The sequence below is a fragment of the Amblyomma maculatum genome, chromosome 5, assembly GCF_055883805.1.
Source record: "Amblyomma maculatum isolate TAMU_Amacu chromosome 5, ASM5588380v1, whole genome shotgun sequence".
Lineage (NCBI taxonomy): Eukaryota > Metazoa > Arthropoda > Arachnida > Ixodida > Ixodidae > Amblyomma > Amblyomma maculatum.
Genome location: NC_139348.1, coordinates 102,697,354 through 102,719,074, shown reverse-complemented (window position 1 = coordinate 102,719,074; position 21,721 = coordinate 102,697,354). Strand labels below are relative to the sequence as shown.

General features: G+C 43.7%; 1 long non-coding RNA gene across 2 annotated transcripts; it reads left to right on the top strand.

Annotated features, from left to right (window-relative positions):
• Positions 1-1,678: 1,678 nt before the first annotated feature.
• On the top strand, positions 1,679-18,432 carry LOC146189053 (uncharacterized). 2 transcript variants are annotated; one of them, XR_014707627.1, is made up of 5 exons: positions 1,679-1,937; positions 3,059-3,147; positions 3,858-3,912; positions 7,733-7,801; positions 17,205-18,432. It is a non-coding gene; the product is annotated as an uncharacterized LOC146189053 (long non-coding RNA). The 2 variants fall into 2 exon arrangements; XR_014707626.1 differs by having other exon boundaries at positions 7,733-7,824.
• Positions 18,433-21,721: the final 3,289 nt, after the last annotated feature.

The window sequence follows — 21,721 nt, the reverse complement described above, 5'->3', positions numbered from 1 at the left end:
ATTTGATACTGCCCATGGTAAATTGCATGGTCTAATTTGTTTATAGAACCTTTTCCCAGTTGGTATATCTGGCTGGCTTATAGAAATTTCTTGCAAAAAGGGTCCTGGGTTCGCGCTGCAAGCTTTCATGCTCTACGTGCTTCCAGCATTAACACACGCTCGACCCCATGACTAGAGCACTGCACCTGATTTTCCGGTCCGGGCCCGGCCCATGCCCACCGTTTAAAGGCCGAGCCCAGCCCGGGCCCATAACTCCAAGCCCGGGACTGGGCCTGGCCCATGCACACATGAACCAGGCGCGTACCTGGCCCGCGTTTCCAATATAGGCCCGCCCCAGGCCCGACAAAGTCTGCATGCGCAGGCGCCTTAAAAATGTACTGCTTACCGCCAGTACATAAAAATAAGCCAAGATGAGACAAAAAAAAAAAAGAAACTTACAGTAATAATATTCTCAACAGAGAATTAAGGGCAGTAGTATCTGTAGAAGCAAAGGTTTCGTCGAGAGAGTTTTGGGAAGACATTTTACTCCTTTGTTTACAATACGCTTTCTTTTATTCGGCGTCAAATAAATCACTGGACCAAATTCAGCGGCAGGTTTCCTTTATTTCCGAAAGAAGCTGTATACACAGAAAGCCCCGGCCCGCGGCCCGTTCCCATGCAGTGTTCTACCGACCCCCTGCCCCAATCCCGATCACGTATATAACACAAGCAAATATACGGGACGTCGTGTCAGACAAGTATGGCGAGCTTAGTACGGATCACACATATGCTCTTTCACATATGTACTACAATCAGCTGAATACGGCAGCGACGATGTCTTGCGATGTGTTTGCTAACACGTTGAAATGGCCACAGAGCGTAGCGTGGCGGAACGTCCGTGGCCACGATGCCGATCTTCTCTGTCTCTTACTCAAGTGATTAAGAGAGACTCACGTATACCACTTTCAGGACTAGATCATACCTCCTAAACCTCCTGCGTCCCTTTTGTTTTCCTGAATACATTCGAGGGGTGCACATACATCATGACTGATGTTTTGTGGTCGTGTGCGCCTCTCAGCTAGCAGTTCTAGTGAAATGATGCCGAGACAGCGAGAAAGCCGAATTGTTATCCTCTCGAACAATCGTCCTCCTAACGCTGCGGACGAGTTCTTCGTTAACTTCCGGGCAAAAGGAGCAACATGCAGTACGACTTGTCTGACGACGGCGACCGCTAATTGACAAAAAAATAAAAATAAAATAAGAATGGAGTTGATAATGAAATTGCTACGCCTTTGTATATGAAGCTGTACACATTATGGTGCGTTACAAAACCTAAGCAGACACAAAAGCAGATGCAGAAGGAGCTGTGTAAGAACATTGTGTGTGTCAATGTCAAGCGAGACAAAAATGTGTCGTGTAGGCCTATAAAATTTGAAAAATAAATATATAAAAAGGTGGCTTGTATTACGGCCTCCGAGATCACCGTTTGGTGATCTCGGAGGCCATGCTTGTATACATGGTAAAAAGATGTCATAAGTGAAAAAAAAAATAAATGAGGAAAAAGATCGTTAAAATAGAACAACAAGGGCTATATTTGGGCTAAATGGTGTGAATTACTACTAAAAGAAGAGACAGAAACATTATTTACTCCTTATAGGTGGCGGGTGCGACACACGTGCGATTAGGCCATTGTGGGATCCATTGGTGACATGTGATACGGTGATACCTTGTTCAAGTTCGCGCTGTTCCAATTTCCCGATGAGTCTTTTGCTGTAGAGTATGTTAATGTAATTCAGGGGCACGACGCAGTCGTCAAACGTAACTCAAAAACCTTGCCGACGTTCAGCGGCCCTTCACAGAAGGTCAATCGGATAAACGTTGCCTGGCTCGAGAGGATAAAAAACGGCGGGCAACTGGCTCATCAAAGCTGTTCGTCGCGCAAGCTGTCAAGTTCAGCCGTAAGTATACAGACTGTTATTGTATTTTTTGCAGATGTAGAACTGGCGCCCTTGCATTGAGCCAGATAGCGTTGCTATTTCGCTGTGGCGGTATGCATGCATGTTTATCAAGAAGGAGGAATAGACTTCGCGTATCTCCTCCACCCGCGTCTGGCGCTTCGCCTCGGATGCTGGCTGGTGCGCGTTGTTCTTCGGTCAGGTTGATCGCGCCCAGCTGGGTCTCAGGGTCAGAGCTGTGCAGGGTCTCCCAGGTTCTTTGGTTATTTATATTTACGGCCCTCCTTGGGGAGAAGGGGCATGCACGTAGTGCTCAACATGTCGACAGTGCAGTAATTTTTTTTTCCCCAACGTTGGTATTAAGGGAGAAAAAAATACGATGTCACGCCACAGAAAGACTTTTGGCACATATCGCAGTGTCCGGATTTTGCAGTGACGTAAACAAGTGGAGCCATGGTTAAAATACTTTATGCTTGTTTCTGTACTCTGAAGGGACGGAAGAGGAAAGTTTTTCGTCAAGAACTGGTCCTAGATACCAAAAACCGGCGTTATTGGGTTTTTCAGATGCCGTAATTTTTTTACCGGCGAATGTTTTTTGGTTAGAACCGGAAAGTACATTGCCTGCTTGTGCCGTCTGTTTTTTTTTTTTTTTAACGATATTTACTGCCTAAGGGCATCAGTAGGGTATGAGATGAAGAATGAAGAAATGATTAAATTAATGGAAAAAGGTTGGGTGATTTTATGAAGTGAAGGAGTGAGCATGATGTCCCTCCGTCCAAGTGATATACGAGGCAGGATTGTTTGCTGGTAGGCTAGCTATCGCCAAATGCCGGATTCGTGTCAATTTCAGTGCTGGGCAGTCCCACAGCAAGTGGTGAATGTCGGCTTCAACATTTTTGTTCTTGCATATCGGACACCGTGGGTGGGGATATAAGTGTCCCCGCCCAGGGTGTTCGATATGTAAAAACAAATATGAACGTAGTCATTACTTTTTCAGAGCAAGAGCTCAATTTTGAACTGTGCCATTTGTATGTTAAGGCAAGTGATGTCATTCACAAGCCATAATATAGAGTGAAGCAAAGACGGGTATGAGAATGTCTGCTAATAGGTTTTCTTCTTCCTAGCTGTGCGCAGCAATCTGGAAATATTACTGAATGCAATGCTTGAGGAAGAGGAGGGATATGGTGATGCCCATCGACTGAAGACCAGCAAGGTTTCTGTCTTCTGTACCTTCCATTCGTGTGTTATAGGCCATAATGAGCAAATGTTTTGTATTGCTTTTTAGATTTCTGTAAAAATGTATTGTTTTCCTTCTTTGACAACAGCATAAAATGCTTACGTTTGCAATCTAATCCCTGAGACAGAGTCAGAAATTAAATAGATCTGCGGGCCATTAAGATATGTTTTAAGATCATCATGTAGCAACTTCCTTATTCGAGTTAGCAGTGTGCTGCAGAAGCCTGTTTGAGCCAGAAATCCTGTACAGGGTGGGCGTGAACCCCATGTGTATCGTCCAGCTCCACAGCATCTTGGAGCTGGTAGATTGTCAAATTATTCAGCAGAAAGCTTTTTATGTTATTCAGTAAGTCTGGCACACCAATTTCAGCGAGTTTAACATGCAGTACATTGGCAAAATAAATTATTTTTCTGAGCCTTAATGGGCAGCTTGGTGGCATCACCTGTTGCCTTAGTGTTGATGCTAAGCTTTCACTATTCTCTTAAGTACCACAGCTTGCTATTGAAAATAATGTTCAAATTGCATTCTTCATTATACCATTAGTCTCTTACATTCCTCCAGGCCTCTTATTGATGAATGACTGCTGCTTGTTAAAAGCTAGGAATCAGTTCTAAATTGTTTGTGTTTAAGCAGTTAAACCTCATTTTTGAAAAAAAAAAATATGGTGTTTCTTTTTTGTATAATAGAAGCCAGGAAAAGGAAAGGGGGAGACAGCATCTTAGGCTGGAATTAGATCAAAAGGTAAGCAACTACATGTTTTTGGCTATGTTGAAGTAGTTAGAAGGCTTATCTATGCATAACTCATATTGAATAAAAAATTGTCATTGGCAATTTAAATACACTTTTGCAATATTATGATCCTCCACATAAATAAGAGTTAAAATCAGTCAAAAATTTTTCATATTGTGTCTACTGGAGAAATGAATGGCTTGTTTGCAATTTTAATGGCCTGGGAATGCATCATCATATTATGCATGTAGTGATCACACAGCCTCAGCTCTCTGTGTCAATTTCTACAGGTCATGTTACAGCTAATGATTACTTTTGTAAATGGGGAAGGATTTTCACGGTACAATTGAGTGTCACAATTAAAGGCCTGTGATCAATCATTACATGGCACTCTCTGGCACATTAAATGATTGGCATGGTGCATGTGCAGAATTAGACATATGATGAGGAATGTTTTTCAATGCCTGTCCCAGTCCTATCTGCCATCACTGCAAATTTGTGACTGCCTGCAACCCAGTATTGATTTCAAAGCTCTGGCTTGACTTAGAAAGGGGTCCATTCACAGCTGGTTCATTTATTGCTATGTCTTGAAGCCGGTTAACCATTGGAGGGCCTGTCTAAGAGTGCACTGTCTTAGCTCAGCGAAACTAACAATAAACGAACACGCAGCGCAGTGCTAATACAGTGGAACCCCACTATAGTAAACTCGGATATAGTAAAATGAAACTGAAGTCCCAGTTCCTCTTCCATAAGTGACATCTTTTGCCTAAATGGTAAAAACATTTTTGGTAACAATCAGTTGTCGTAAAGTGCACCTGGCCACGGGGATGTACTTCCCTTGAAATTACATCACTGCACACGCACTACTTAGAATCGAAGGGCAGATATCAAAAAAAAAAAAAAAAAAAATGCAAAACTGCTTTTTTAATGGCTTTATCATCAGGCTCACCAACACTAAGGAGCCAACTTTACATAAGCCTTAGAACCGTGAAGGAAAGAATGCAGTGCATAGGATAAAAAAGTAAAGGTGGCTATGAATATGGAAGGAAGGTGGTGCAGTTCACTCAGAAGTAAAAGAGTGGAAAAGCGTAGCAAGAAGTAGGGAAAGAAAGAAATTTCCGAGCTGCAGGGCGAAACACAAGGGAGTGATGGCAAGAAATGTAGGCGCGGCATGTTCAGTTTTGCTGTGCTTGACTGTCACATACATTTCTCATCTATTGCCTTTTAAATGCCCTAAACAGTGGAGCGCAATGCCGTGTACATTCAAGGCTTTGGTTTTCACATGAAATCACTCAGTTGAACAATAATAGAGTAGAATGTTGAGCTAATTGGTGTAACATCTTGGAAGGAGGCAGCAGAGCAGGGGAACAAAACCGAAGAAGCGCACACAGACACAAGGACAACGCTGCACTGACAACTATATTGATCTGAACCCGCGCATCTTTTCTCCCTTCACTTTACCTCTGCAGCTAACTTATTCCTTATCTTTAACATCCTGCCAACAAGCGTAATCCGATTCCTTTTTCAACAGTACCACTGAAGGCGTGGTAACACACTGGTCTTCCAAGCTCCTGATTGCACGTGCTTCGAAAATTTTCCTTGTTAACCTGTCCTTATTCCTTCTCAAAACCTTCACATTGTGAAGGTCAGCTGGACATTTTTGGTCTTTGCAAATACAAATAAAGCAGCCTCTGCAGTGCACTGAGAGGTTGGTGTCTGACTTCTCCGATATTGCTGCAGCGTGCTCTCTAATTTTGTCATTAATGAATCTTCCTGTTTGTCCAATGTACTGCTTGATGTAGGTTTTTTTTTTTTTAGCGCAAACAAAGACAAGAAAGGCGAGACAATTGCGCTAAAAAAAAACAACCCTACATCAAGATGAACTACCAACTCGCCCAGCAGGAAGTTTTAATCAATGTATTGCTTCCCACAATGTAAGGGAATCTGGTAGACAATCCCCTGGATACAATCGGAGTACCTTGTCTGGTGCGCAGTTTGGCATCTAGACTTAACCTCCTGGTTATTCACTCGAGCAAACTTGCCTTTGGCTCTCTTTTATGTCGCAGGACACAATCCGGATGCCATGTCTGTGTCCAATCTTCATCAAATTATGGGTCAATCCATGAGTATATGGTACCACTGACCACTTATTTCTTTGTTTAAAGAAATAATGTAAAGGGCATCCTCGGAAAAAGGAGCCGTCCAAGCTTACTTTGCGTGCGTCTTTACTGCTGATTCTGATCACATGTCGGTGGCAGCACTTTGCAAAGTGTGGAGGCCACGTGCTCCTGTGTTCTCTCATATTGCTTCTAGCTGTACTATGTCGCATAATTACATGCCAAAGTTATTGGCACGAGCACAAGACTGCCTGTCTTGTTTGCGTGATAGAAAAAGTTATGCGTTCATATAACCTTTACTGTGTTGAAGAGCTGGAAAGGAGCAGACATTTTCTGCCAGCCAAATAGTCTGTCTCATCATCATTATCATCATCCTTTTCTATCCCTTAAAGGCCCCAAGGGGGGTATTACATTGGGGGGGGGGGATCGATAACATATGTATCAGCGGTCAGGAAATGAAAAACGAGAACAGGCACTACAATGCAGTAATACAACAGCAATACAGGAATGCCATAAATTGTACCTGAGCACAATTCAAAAACTCCTAAAACAGACTATGGGCAGTATAAGAGCAAAAACAAATGCAACATAGACCACAATCACATAAACTCGAAAGAATAAAAATTGCACAGAAAGGAAACCATTGTAGTTGTTCGTTTAGATCGGCAGCAAGTATAGCCGTAAATTTAAATGTCATGCTTGGAGGCTATTGATTCGGATAATTTATTCCATGCTGCAATTGGTCTAGGAAAAAAGGACCTGTTGAAAGCATCAGTGTGACCATGAAGACGCTGAACGCTCATTGAATTATAATGGCAACAAGAAGTGCCTAGTGGCAACTCTAAGAGCAAGTTTGGTCAATGAGGACAAAGTTGTGCAATTTTCCGTCGGAATTTCCAGTGGGTGAAGGTCAAGGGAGGCTTTGATACCAGTTATGTAATCCAAATAATGTGCGCTAAAATGTTGTTATCTGAGCACTGTTGCGATACAGTGCTTGTCGTTCAGACTTAGCACTGTATGCGACTACTTTTTTAGAGTACAAACATTTTCGTTGAATTGGGAACCAGAAATCTTGCATCTAGAAAGAAAAGCGCAAATTTTCTTGGGCTCACTCATTCAGAATGCACCTTGAATATTTTATTCTGAGTGCTCGCTTTGTCTGTTTCATCTGAGGCAGTTGAGACCATTGCGCATTATTTTGAGCAAGTGAGTCCATTTAACCGAGCAGCTGGCGGGTGCGTATGTAGGCACACCTTCTTCCTGTAAGTATTGCTTTATGTACACTGGAATATGGACACTGCCTCCTTGCATTCCAATCTTATAGTTGGTGCTGTGCAGTGGTAGCTCATTCGGCGTTGGTTGTACAATACATAGCTGCCTTTTGTGGTGCCACCTCAAGGACGATTTCTAAACTCTGCAAGTGATACCTTTCTGATTATGTCTGCAGACCTTGTGCAGGAGCAAATGAAAAAAAAAAAGAAAAAAAAAGAAGGTTATTTTCCTAAGGCCCAGACAAAGGCAAATAAGTTTTACTCAGTAGCATTGTTGGTTGCTGCACGACATAGTGCAAATGATTTCTATCTGAGTAGCATCTTTGTGTTGCTCTGTGCTGTCGGTAGCTAAATAAGTTTGCGAAATTTAAACTTCACCCATCTGAAGCTCCAATGTGCAGTGTTGCTCATGTTTTCTTTCTGTAATGTTCTGTTGTTTTATAGAGTTGCCAGAACTTGTTGACGTCTTCAATACTTCTGGGATGGCTGGTGCAGCAGCAGGAAATACTGGAGGTACTGAGTGTTTTGGCTGTCCTGTAAGTGTTGATCAACTGTTGCAATGAAAATTAAGTTAACCTGTAGCCCTTTATAAGAGGCACCTATTCCGCATTATTTTTTATACCCGTTGCTAAGCATTATTCTCTCAGAAAGTACTGTGTGTCAAGTTGGGTAGTGTAAATGCCTCATTGGGGCACTGAAAATTGACCTGACAGAGCTGCACAGTCTAAGCAGTACGAAATCTAATCAGCCCAGATACACCTTCAGTTTTACTATGAACAGAAGAGTTTAACATCAAGTCTAAACAATGTTTGTTGCGCTGTTGGGACCATGAAGGTGGCACATCTATTAGATCAAAGTAGGGAATTCGCTTGTAGGATGAAAGAGCACTGAACAAGTGTAGAGGGGGAGCCTCAGTTAGCAAGCCGAGCCATTTCGACAAGGGGACTTGTCTTCGTCTGGGCAGCACAATTACTAGTGGAGGTTTTAAATACGGTTTTGCTTCCGAAGAAGACAATCTAGGGGGGGGGGGGGGGGGAAAGAAGCAGGGCGAGAAGTGAAAGAATGTTTCCTTGGGTATGAATTTCTATGAGCATGGAACCAGTGCTTTCATCATCGCATGAAAAAAAAAAAAAAAAAGAAAAGCAGCAGCAGCAAGAAAATTTAATATGCAAAGTAAACGATTGTCAGCACCTAAAGCAGGTTCGATGCTGACACGTGTTTCTTGAAAGGGGACAGGTAGAACGAAAGGAAGATGGTTTACCCGGTATGAAGAAGTACTGAACAAGGGTAAAAGGGGTGCGCCTCAGTTCACAGGTCGAGCCAACTTTTCGACAAGTGGACTTGTTTTCGTCTGGGCAAAGTGACTATCACTGGCAAGGGTTTAAATATTCTTTTGCTTTCGAAGAAGAAAAGATTAGGAGGGGAAAGTGGGTAAGAAGAAAGTAGGTGAAGGAGTGTGGAGGGGAGGATGGGTGAGAAGGAAGTAGGTCATGCAGTGAAAAAATAAATAAATCTTCAGTATGTATTTCTCAGCCTGGAACCAGGGATCTTGTGGTGGCCTGCAAAAGAAGTAAAAGCAGCATACCAGGAAAAACTAAAATACCGGGTAGATGATTTGTCACCACTTAAGAGGGTTTGGTGCAGATACACCTGACAAAGGGACAGGCTTTGCAAAGGGCCCTGATAAGGAATATATCTAAGGGGGCCAATTCTTAAAACTCTGCAAAGCTGGTGGTGGTGGTGGGGGGGGGGAGGTTAGTACAAAGTCACAGGATAATAACTGCACAGTGAACCACAAATGACATGCAAAAGAAAAAGTTTGAGGACAAACTCAAGCAACAAGTGATAAGGGGGAAATGTGTTTGGAGAAGCATGTACAGCTTATGCTATTGCAGAAGGGAATAGAGTGTACATGCGTTGTGAATAAACTGTACAATTAACGCTATGTGGGATTGTTTCCACAAATAGTTATATTGCATAGGGAATATACTTAAGGGATTCTCTTAAGTGGTGACTAATAATCTACCCGGTATTGTAGTTTTTCCTGGTATGCTGTTTTACTTCTTTTGCTGGCCACAGGATCCCTGGTTCCAGGCTGAGAAATACATACTGAAGATGTTTTTTTTTGTTCACTCCATGACCTACTTTCTTCTCATCTTCTCACCCATCCTCCCCTCCCCACTCCTTCACCTGCTTTATTCTCACCCACTTTCACCTCCACAGCTTTTCTTCTTTGGAAGCAACAGCGTATTTAAACCCCTGCCACTGATGATCGCTTTGCCCAGACGAAGACAAGTCCACTTGTCGAAACGTTGGCTCGACCTGCAAACTGAGATGTACCCCTTTTACATTTTAGGAAACGTAGCGCAAAGAAGACAAGGACAAATGCAAACGCACCAACTCACCCAATTCAGCATTCTTGTACCCCTTTTACCCTTGTTCAGTGCTCCTTCATACATTGAAAGGGACAAGCATTCCAAAGGGACCTGATGAGCAATACAGCTAGCTGCATGGGAACAGCTATCAAGAGGTTTTGGAAAGGGGAGAGAAGGACAAAAAAAATTAAAATAACAACAAATCAGAGTATACTATACCTGCCAAGCATGGCATTATCTGAAACGATTCAAGGGGGAACCAAAGTAAGAAGTAATGAGAAACGAACATGTTTGAAAAAACACTTGGAGCTTTTGCTATTACAGGAGGGGGGCGGGGATACAGAGTATGTACAGGCTGTTTCACACTTAGGGGAAAACTCGGAGCGAGTGGCATCGCGATGCGGCGAGCGCTGCAATCGGGAGCCGCCAACAGCTCGAGCATGCGCAGATGCTCGAGGGGCGGAGTCTAAGCCGCGTCGTCTGCTACGACTCTCGGCGCTCGCCGGGAAGGGCACCACTCTGGGCAGTGCGCGGTTTTCGTTGTTTTGCGGCAACTAAGCCGATATGCTGCACTAAAATTTTGCGATGCCAGCCTCTTGGCCTTCATTTGCGAAACTGAGGTTGTGCACACTTCTCCTGACAGCATGCTTCTTTTTTTTCATCATCGGGATACTGACCGCGAGCAGGTGTATTTGTCCACTGTGTCTGCTGCAGTAATACGCCGCGACTAGAAAGAGACACAGAAACGTGTGCGCAGTGTGCTCAGTCTTTATTTAATCACGAGAGAAAAATTTAATAAATGAAAAACAGTTCCCAAACGGCTGTAGGAGTAAGACACAATGAAACAAACCGATACGAATGAAGGAAATATATGCTGACGGTGCTGCGTCTCGGCAATACTGTCTTACCCTCACACACCGGTGCCCGCCGGCGGGAAAAGGCGCACGTCAAGCTCCGAACTTAACTTAGTATCTCGTCATGTCTCCACCAGCAGCAATGACAGCGCTCATTCTGGATGGCAGTGAGGCGTAAAGTGACTCAGTAAGGGACTGGTTCATGCGCAGCGCTTCCCATTCGGCGATAATTGTGGACCAGAGCCTATCCTCGGACAGCCCATGCAGAGCGTGGCGCGCCAAAGATGCTTTTAACTATCCCCAAACATTTTCTATAATATTTGAGGTCCGGTGACTGGGGCGGCCACTCGAGCACAGTAACACCGCGCTCTTCGAGCAGCTCGTTCACAACGCGAGCGGTGTGCATGGGCGACCTGTCTTGCTGAAATATGTAGTCGCCTTCTGGGAATGGGCCGTCAAGAATGTAAGGAATCAAAACGTCGCCTATAATTCCCGCGTACTTTTCGGCGGTGAACTTTCCTTCGAGACGTATTAGCGGTCCAAGTCCATCTTTACTGATGCATGCCCAAACGCTGACACTTGTACGCCCGCTCGCCGCGACCCGTTGCAGATACTGAGACATGTAGCTGAAAAAAAAAAAGCGAAAAAGCGTCCATTGAGTTCCGATATTTTAAACCACATGCCTCAACCTTTCTTCGAATCTGGGCTAGCTTCACTTTACTGGTTCATGTTCACAGAACCGTTGCGAGTGCTGGTTCAAATCACAAGCTCATGCACCCTCCGTAGACTCGGTGATTAAATTGCAATACAGGCTGAAATAAGTGATGTCATTGCGGCGCTTTAGGTCAATTTAATAAGCAGTTCCAGTAACCAAATATATTTAAATATTTGTTAGACCAAGGACTATTTTCTGACGTTTTATGATTCATCTGCCGGATGCTGAAAAAATAAGGCTAGAGCCGTACCTCTTTAGAAAAACGTAAATATTATATGTTAATCTCCAGATTTAGCAAATGAATAATTAGTGGGTATACAGTAAAGACTATACCGTGTCTTGACAGGGCGCCACACTCGTGCTCTTTCGTCACCAGTGGTCGTAAAAGTGGATTCGTCACTGAAGACAACATTTTTCCACTCTTCAATGGACCACCTCTCATGTTCTCTTGCAAAACCTAGCCGCTTTGCCTTATTCTCATTCCGAAGCAGAGGTTTTTGAGCTGCCGCTCTACTCTTCAGGCCTGCTTCATTCAGTCTCCGCCTGACGGTAGCCTTCGATGCCTTCAGCTTCAAGCTTTGCTTTATTTCTTGAAGTGATGCGCGGGGGGCGTCTGCAGCAGCCGCAACTATCCACAAATCCTCATCTTCTGTTGTGGCCCTTGGCGGACGTCCACGGGGAGCATCCTTGATGCGTCCTTCTTTCTTGTATGCTTGTAAAATCCTGTTCACAGCTTTTAGAGATCTTCCTATAATATCAGCTATCTTTTTTTGAGTATAGTCCCTGCAATATAGTTCACAATTTTGAATCAGTCTTTCTCCGGAATACGGGCCATGTGCACAAGACAAAATCTTATCGCCGACGGTATAGTACCGCTCTTGTCAAATAAAAAAGCTGGAATGAGGCAGGGAAGATGAGCGCCGAGAGCAGTCTTCAATCTTTTAAAGCTACCGGTATCTTTATCGAGTCACGCCAGTATTTTCGCAGCAGTGACTGAAGGAAGATGACGAGGCTTGTTGGCTTTTCAGCACTATTTCTTTTGACCTTAAGCAGTTTAAAAAACGAAAATCACCAGTAGGTCCACCACTAATACCTCATGGCGCGTACTTTGATTTGAGGTCCCTGACGGAGACAATTTACACACTGCTGCCTTCTAGAATGAGCACTGTTATCGCTGTGGCTGGGGACATGAAGATATACTAGGTGAAGTTCCAAGCGTGACGTGTGCGTTTTCCGGCCGGCGGGCACGGCTGTCTGGGGGTAATAAAGTGTTGTCGAGATGCAGCACCGTCAGCATCCATATCTTCCTGTAGACATTTCTTTCAATCGTATCAGATCGTTTCATTGTATTAGACTCGTACAGCCGCATGGGCTATTTTGCGTTTAGTAATTTTTCATTTCGTGGTCCAATAAAGGCTGAACGCACTGCGCGCAGTTTAGTGTCAGTTCTTGGATTATTACGGGAACGCACACTGGAGATAGGGCTGCTCGCATTTAGTACCCTTGCCCTCCTAATAAAGAGAAAGTGACACATGCTCTGAAGGGAAGTCTTTACAGGCCCATTATTGGCAATGAAGGCCTACATGCTGGCGTCGCAAAATTTTAGTGCAGCATATCGGCTTAGTTGCCGCAAAACAACGAAAACCGCGCACTGCCCAGAGTGGTGCCCTTCCCGGCGAGCGCCGAGCGTCGTAGCAGACGACGCGGCTTAGACTCCGCCCCTCGAGCGTCTGCGCATGCTCGAGCTGCTGGCGGCTCCCGATTGCAGCGCTCGCCGTTTCGCGATGCCACTCGCTCCGAGTTTTCCCCTAAGTGTGAAACAGCCTGTACATATGCTATGAATAAAGTGTACTATTTACACTTTATGGGATTGTTGTCATGACTAGTTGTGGCAGAGAGGAAATATATTTAAGGAATACTAATGCTTCTTTCAAGATATTGTTGCAAGATAACGACAACGAAGTGTTTCCTTCACTTGCCTTTTGGAAGGGACAAGGAGATGATAACAAAGTGGGCCTGGTTCCATGTTGCTGCTCGCGGCTATGCTTGTTGAGGCTGTTGTAAATATACTGTAAATACATAGTTTCCACGTAACAATATTTGCTCCTGTTGGTTCCAATCTTCTAAATTTATGGATTAGATATGCCACCCTATATTTTGTGTCCCTTGAAGATTTAAAGCCCAACATGGAGAATAAATAAATAAATTTCAATAACCTTACGGCCCATCTGATTGAAATGCTGGGAAGCTGCTTTTGGGAGGTTTTTGCCTGTGTCTGCCCGATGTTCATTTACCCTTCTGTTCATTGATTGCCCAGTCTCTTTCGGACAAGTTCGGAGCCATAATTGAAAACCTGCTTGAAAAGCCATGCCCTTTGCTGACTGCAAATATCGCTCTGTAGGATGAGTAAATGAATGCGCTTCTTCGACTGCGATGGGCAAGGCACTGATGCGTGGGGTGCAGCACAGATGTCCGCACAGCTTCTCCGCACCTCCAGTTCCCCCAATTTACTGCATGTAACACACTGCTCCCCTGCAAGTCCACCGTCGTCTGGGGAAGCCATCGCGCAGGGCAAGCCACGAAACTTTCGCTTACCAGTGACGACTTGAAATGTGCCCATGCCACAAAAGTGTAATGCGATGATTAATTACAGTACTGGTACCGGCAGCTGATCAGAGTTATCAAAGCTTATGCTACGCCGCACGTTCAGACTATAAGGATGGTCGACTCTGGCAAAAAAAAAAAAGAAAAAAAAAACAGATCTCCCGCTCCAAGCGGCCTGGAGTAGAAGTTGCAGTGAAGGCATGTCGTGAATGTGGCAGTTAGTCTTACCGCCATATTCACGACTGCGCCTTCACTCTAACTTCTACTCCAAGCGGCCCCCGAGGCCCGTTTTTCGTTTCAGAAAACAACCTCCACTCGAATAACTCCCAACAGTGGCAGAGAGAACTCGAGTTTTCTCAAGAATCTCTAGTCCGCAGTGCCGCTGCCTTGGCGCCGCTCCTCGACCACTCCACTTGTAAACACTGAGGACATCACATCGTTTGCTCGCTGTGTGGACTTTGTTCTACCGGTATACCAAACTTCACGAAAGTGGATATGACGAGGATACACCAAACCTTTCTCTAAAGCATTGGCTGAAAGTGACAGCGACCCAGGACATCTGGCACGTTATAGTTTTACAGGTGTGGCCGTAGCCTCTTGCTGCCCGTGCCGAGCTTTTATAACTGTGATCAGCCGCCGGTACCAGTACTATAATTGATTATCGCATTATGCGTCTGTGGTGTGGGTACATTTCAAGTCGTTGCCGATGAAGCGAACAACTTTTCGGAGCCTACTGAGTGCAGAGTTGAGGCGCGCATTTCACGGTTAATGGTGAGCTTGCTTGCAGGTGGACTCAAGCTGTGGGGGAGGCGCACTCCTTCCATAGCTCGCCTTGTCTGATGAACGGCGGCAAACTTGTCGTGGGGGAATAGCATGTCACATGCAGTAAGCTGGGGTGCACCGAAGGCGCGGTGGGGCTGTGCGGACATCTGTGCTGCACCCCACGCATCAATGGCTTGCCTGTCACCTGAGGGTACGTAGTGCGTCTTCGGACGCGCGGCACTGTCGAGGGAGTGCATTGGTGTGCTTGTCCTACGGAAGGATATTCGCTGCCAGCAAAGGCATTCTCTTCAAGCACATTTTCAGTTAGGGCTCCGAATTCAGTGTGTATGCGCTGAAACGCACTGTGAAGCAGCATGCAGGTTTTCACCGTTTGCCCCCGAGCCCTCTGAAGGCCAAAGCCATGTTCATAGAAAGTGCCGGCTTTTACTTTTTTTTTTTTTTCAAATGTATTTTGATGTCTGTCAAAGCATGGCAATAAAAAAAAAAAGGCAAAGCAGCAAAGGGCGAGAACATCTTACAACAAACAAATAAAACTCTGTCACCAGCAGCGACTGTTGCCAGGCGCAAAAGCATTTTTGGTAGTTTTTCACAGCCACCCTTTTCATCTAGCCCACAAAACAAGTTCCACTATGCTCTTAACATCGAACTTGCTTGCGAAGGTTGTTGAAGACTCAACATGAAAAACTAAGCGTGCTACTTTAGCACACAGTTTTCGGGCCAAAAGTACGCCTTAATTTCATCCCCATACGCCATTTGCGCTGCTTCGAGTAGAGAGAGAACTTGTCACAGGAAATGCAGAGTTGGATTCATGAATCCTAATTGGCCCTGAAGTGGAGGAGTGGCTGTTTTCTCCACTCCAAGCACTGGTGGTAGAGCGTCGAGTCGAGGCACGTTTACAGTATGGGCGCTAGTTTGCATTCATGTGAGAAAACCATTGAGAACTTATAGTACAAGAATCAAACTGAACTTGGTGGTCTATATTGCAGAGACTTTCAGTTTGCACATCCCATTCCTATTATACCTGCAATGCAGTTGCAGGCTTTCAGGCACCGTTAAAACATTCACAGCGCCAATTGGTTTCGTATTGAGTGGGAGCACCCATTTCATGGCAGTTGTATCAACACATGAAGCTCATGATAATTTTTGATGGCAATGTTTGTACCTCCAGCCGTCAGTCAGGATTTTAATTGAGATGTCCCAAGTTTGGTCAAAAGGTTTTCTGTGGGTAAAATTAATGGTAGAGCACCTGTTTGGAGCAGCTTGGCTCCACAGAAAATTAACTGTACTGATATTTTGAGGTATGCAATTGTATGTTACCAAAGCTTTACTTGTTTCGTTTGCTGTTTCTTCCAAATTCGCTTGTATTATAGTCACAAATGCATGCATTCAAGATTAAGCGGAAAGGGAAGGGTTTGAAAACTTGGGTTTTGTATTTTCTACACCGCTAAAAGACAAACTGTTCATGCAGTGAAGTTCGTAATATAACAGTGTTTTTTTTTATATAAATGCTGCTGTGTAAAAACAAAATTTCGTTGTAAATTAGGATGGATTAGGGCGGACGTTAAGAAGCGGAGATTTTTTTTTTCTTGTTTTTTTGCCAGAGTCGACCGTCCTTGTCGTCTGAACGTGCGGAGTAGCATAAGCTATGGTGGATGCGAATGTTAAGAAGCGGCACATTTATTTTTTTTTTTTTTTGCGAGAGTTGTCCATTCTTGCATTTATAAATCAACGAAAGCATGCAGTCAGCTGTGATCATGACACCGGCTTTTAGAAGGGCGGTACTGGTATATCTAACCTGGCCAGATTTGGGCTGCATTTGAGAATTTTATTCACTTATTTTGCGTAAATAGGGGCTGCCATATTTGTTACAGCTTACAGTATTTATTATTTTGTTACAGTATTTGATTGTTTTAAATGTTAAAAAGAGGGCTTTAATTTGTGTCTTGTTACCTTCCTCTTCAGTTCATGCGATGTCAAAATTTCCCCACCTACCTTACTCTATGGTCCAGAGTTTTTTGCGTCACAAATTCAACAATGCAGCGAGTGCATTGGAAAGCAAGTAAAGAATCATAAACAGGAAGGGTCAGGGTTCGGGCTAGTGGGTAATCTACATGAGGTTCCATAGTGCACATTAAAGAAGGGACAGAACACGAGCGCTCGTGTTCGGTCCTTTCTTTGATGCACGCTATGGAACCTCATGCATAAACGGGAAGTATGTTTCATTTCTCATTCTCTGATAAAAAAAAAAAATATGCTTCCAAGATTCTAACCCGCACTCCTTTATTCTGAAAAATGGAACTATTATATTCATGTCAGGATCAGATAAAAAAACAGAATGCCCCATTGTGGTTTCCATTACAGGTTGGTGGCTTTGCCATAGTCTACATTTCAAATACGGCGTTTCAGACATTGCGGTTTCCAACTCCAGCTCAGCTTTTTTACTTTTGTTTTGTCATCATTCATAACCATGTTAAGAAGGAACGAACCATCTGGTTTCTAAAGCTTGTTCTTGTAGCAGTATATGATTGTTAATTGGAATGTTAAAAAGCCTACTTTAATTTGTGTCTTGTTTTCTTCCTTTTCAGTCCACGTTGCGTCCAAAGTTTGGAACCTATCCAGATCTGCGGTCCGGACTTTCTACTTGCTTTCGTTTAGCACGAGATCAGTGTTTTGTTACTCTATATATTGGTGTATTTTAGCACTGTTTCTTAAAAATTAAACTCTGTAAATAGATATTGAGTGGCATAGGCGTATTTCTTTTCCATGGACTGTATTGTGATTTAATGTGTGATATGATATGGCCGAAATTGTTTGCTGCGAGTACTATGAAAGACCCCATAGTGGAGGGCTTTGGAAATTTCGACCACCTGGGGTTCTTTAATGTGCACTGACATTGCACAGCACTCGGGCGCATTGCTTTCCACCTCCATCGAAAAGTTGCTGCTGCGGCCAGGATTCGATCCCACATCCTCGGGCACAGAAGTCTTGCACCCTAACCACCGCACCACCACGGTGGGTCATTGTACTCAAATGCTTCAAATAAAGATATAAAGGAAGTTGTGTCACATATATTCAGACTGGGTGGGTAAAATACGGACGGAAATAACGGTAAGTTAGCTTAAGTAACATTGACTTTTGAAAACTGTCAACCAAGGAGCATGAAAAAGGGTCATGACAATGGACACAAATGTCGCATTGAGGTGTTTGTCGGTATTGCCCTTCATTTATGTTTCTCGGTAGCTAGTTTTCAAAATGTCGGACGTATTTTCAGCATTTGGCAGCTATATTTTTGGTGCATTTTTGCAACATTTTTGTAATGCATCAAAAATATGAGCGCATCACATTTTTCATGTATTTTTAGTGCATTCCGAGAATGGTATAAATTTATGCTTTTAGTATATTATTAGTATATTTTTCTTGGTTTGGAAAATATAACTGCAACATATTTGTAATGCTCCAAAAAATATGAGCGCATCCTATTTTTCATATATTTTTAATCCATTCCAAGGGTACTTTCTCCCAGCATGAAAAATAGGTCAAGTACATTAGTAATACTTTCAAAGTACATTGTCAGTCTATTGGTGGAAGATTTTGTGAACCCTGCCAAGCTGAAGAAAGTACATTTTCAGTATGTTAGAAATATGCTCAATAGGCGAAAAGCATATTTTAAACATATTTATATTAAGATATGCAGTGTTGTACTCCTAGTATATTTATAACATATTTGTATGGCATTGGGACAAAAAAATGCGAAATTAATACGAAATAAATACAATGCGTTTGAAGTACATTTTTAGTGTGCCTGTTTTTTGCTAAGGGTATTCAGACGCAGCTCAGTCATTTAACGAATTGAGGTGGAATGCAATGTTTGACCCCTAGTAATCGAGCTTAAGGTAAACAAATTCATTTCGTTATGGCGCTTGTGGTATTCACCCTTTCTAATAGCTTTTCCGCTGAGAAGTAGTTTCACAATAATTATGTTACCATGGCCTCCATTCTCTCGCAGACTTGTGGTCCGGATACATTAAAGAATGGCCGAAAAAAGTTGTGGCAGATATCTGAGCTGTCATATTTCTTAGGTTTGAAAATATCGCTACAACCCATGTTAGATTTTTGAGAGTGGTAGGGATAGTATGTTACGTGGAGAAGGCGGAGGGGGAAAGAGATAGCCGAAGTATTTTTAAATCATTGTGAGGTAGAGTTGACAACATTGTTCGTCAAACAGTGGTTTTTGTCACTCCTTAGGTACTGTAACCGAGGAGGGTAAGGCTTATCCTCTAGACTATTTTGTTGCGCAAAGGAGAAAATGGGAGCCAGACGCTTATTCTTGCGAACTGCCCCTGGTCTTTTAGAAGGGTATCGCTGCTGACCGACTGGGAGGAATTCACACCACAAGCATGTAATAGGCGCGCACTAAATGCTCGCCAAAATGAGCGGAGCCACACAGACACGGTGTGGCAAACAGATCAGGAATGTGGTTACCGCGGACGCTTCCTGACGTAGAAAACAAGAAAGACTTTAAGCGGACACCGTAAGAAATGGCATCGCTGTGTGAGCGCATGGGTCCGCAAAAAGTGATGTGGAAAAAATTTCATTTTTTTACTGACAACCTTTCCTATGCGCTTACTGTTCAAGGGTGAGATAAGGCACTGAAAAGCAAGACTAGTAATGGCTGAAATTTCCAGTGTCCTCTAATACGGAGTCCTGCGGCCTTAGCCTAAATCTCTATCGGATATTAAGCCATATAAACGGAACCAAACTATTCAAAGCAAGCATGCAATATTGAGGTGGAATGCTTCAGGTACAGCATGGTTCAGAATTCGGAACTGTAAATGACGGAACACGTTTTCGAAGCGGTAAGAGGGATATTTGACAGCAAGTCTAAATTGAACAAAGTTTGAATTTCTATACTCTTCGCCAGTAACGCAGACACTCGTCCTACCCAGCTCGTCACCCTGCAGTAATATGAGTACTTTCCTTGATTCAGTGTTAGAAATCTGTTAGTGTTTATGATCCGTCAAAAAATTAAAGAGCACTGCAGAATCTGCATGGGAGTAATGCGAAAGCACGGATGCTGCTGTTGGTTGCTTGTGGTTGCTTCTAGTTGCTTAATTCAGTTATTTACCCATTTTAGTATTTGGTACTTTCAAATTTCGGGCCAATCCCTAAAAAAATTTACCACCCCTAAGTAGGCGGCCAGCCTTCACATTATAGTCCATTTACCTCACATGTTCGCCATTGAAATGAAATTTTCCGCTATATGAAGCAGGAGGCAAATTAACAAATATAATATTTATTTGAAATACGCTGGCATGGCTGATATGCCAAAGTACTCAACATAGAAGCACGTTTCCACTTAGAAGTAATACTAATATTCCTGTCTAAATTTACATGTGTTTTGTACCTTGTAAACTGGGTGCGACGCAGTGTGGGCGGGTTTCATGAGCAATTCTCGAGAACACGAGGTTATTAGTCCTGCGTAGTTTTGTAGACTATATTATAGAAAATAAATTATTTAAGAGTCATGGGTAAAGCAAGGATTAATTTGATTTCTTACGCTCTAGGATATACACACATTAGGCAACATTTTCTGGCATACGGCTTCTTCTTTCCCACTCCACTTACCCCAACGACCACGGCGCGCTTCTTCGGCGAAGACAGTAAAGGATCGGGCTCACTTCACTCTGGCGCGGCCAGACGTGCCATAGCAATTGCGAGGCGTGGCTATGTAGGCGGCCATGCCGCTTCGCAATGTTATTTGTCTCGTCATTGTTGGTTTTAAGGCGAAAGCTTTTAATGTCTCAAGCTGTCGTGGACAAAGTGTGTCCCGCTTTTGCGGCGTTCTGATTGGCCAAGGCGGGATGCGTCCCTGCCATCTGCAATTCCACACTTGACCGCGCTCCAAGGAACGCCACGCGACAGGAGCGATGGCGTACCGTCCAAACACACTTGCCGGATAAAGTGTGATAGATACTGCGCCTTTCCTTTCCTGTAAACCAATTATAATTATATATAGCACTGCAACTTTACATTTACATTTTTTCCTCACAGTCGACGTGTAGATGTATAAGGTGTTCTCTTTTTTTATTATATGAAAAAACCACATACAGGACTAATGACGTTTCACTAAAAGCGATCGCGTCCTCACATTGCTGTTCCGTTGTCTCGTTCGCACCGCTGCCGCAGCTGCCCGCGAAGGCAAGGGATAGAAGGGAGAAGGGCCACCCGCGTGATAACGTGCGTGCCTTTCACCCGCCATCCTCGCAGCTGTTTCGAGGGGGGGAAAGAGGATAAAGTTGCGCAGCTGGCCACGACAATGTGCGTGTGGGTGTTCGCTGCATGGGGCGGATAAGAAGAATAATGAATTGCTGCGAATTATACAGGCGGGTTTTGAAGGTCGTGTGGTTCGACGAAACTTAAACACGCCCAGTGACGCACGGGAAAAAGCAAACGACCTTTTTTACAAATATATCGACCATGAATTGGTCTTCGTCAGTGTTATTGTTGAAACTGTGACGTTATAGCTTCATTTTTTTTAATGGTGACGAAGAACATACTTTGATCGAAACTTAAGGATCTAATCATTTGTTTTGCACTGTGCGTCTCACAAGTACTTAAAGAAATATAGCCGAAGAATGTCTTGACATTTTGACCAAGGCCGGATCTGAATGAAAAGGTTACGCGTCCAATTAACTTCTGTGCACAGAGTCAGGGAAACGAGAGGGCGCAGAGAAATGTAGGAGGAAGAGAGTTTGAGCAGCGCAACACGTACAGGGGAAACACGCCTGAATAGAAGTAGAGGGTGCGCGCATAAGAGTGAAGGTGCCATATGTGAGCGAGCGTGCGGCCGCTGGCCTTACGCCGGTATCGTCCGCTGCGATGCAAAGACCAAAGTACAATGGGTAACTGGAATAAATAGTGGCACCATACGGTGTCACAGGTAAGGTTCACAGAGTCAGACTACATAACAAAACCTTTATACACAAGAAAACAAATTTGATGTCACCGTGAAAAATGCGGATAAAGGAAAATGCCATTCCATTACACTAACTAGCAGCTGAGGAAACTCTAGCACGTCTGGGAAGCGCAGAATTGAATGAAT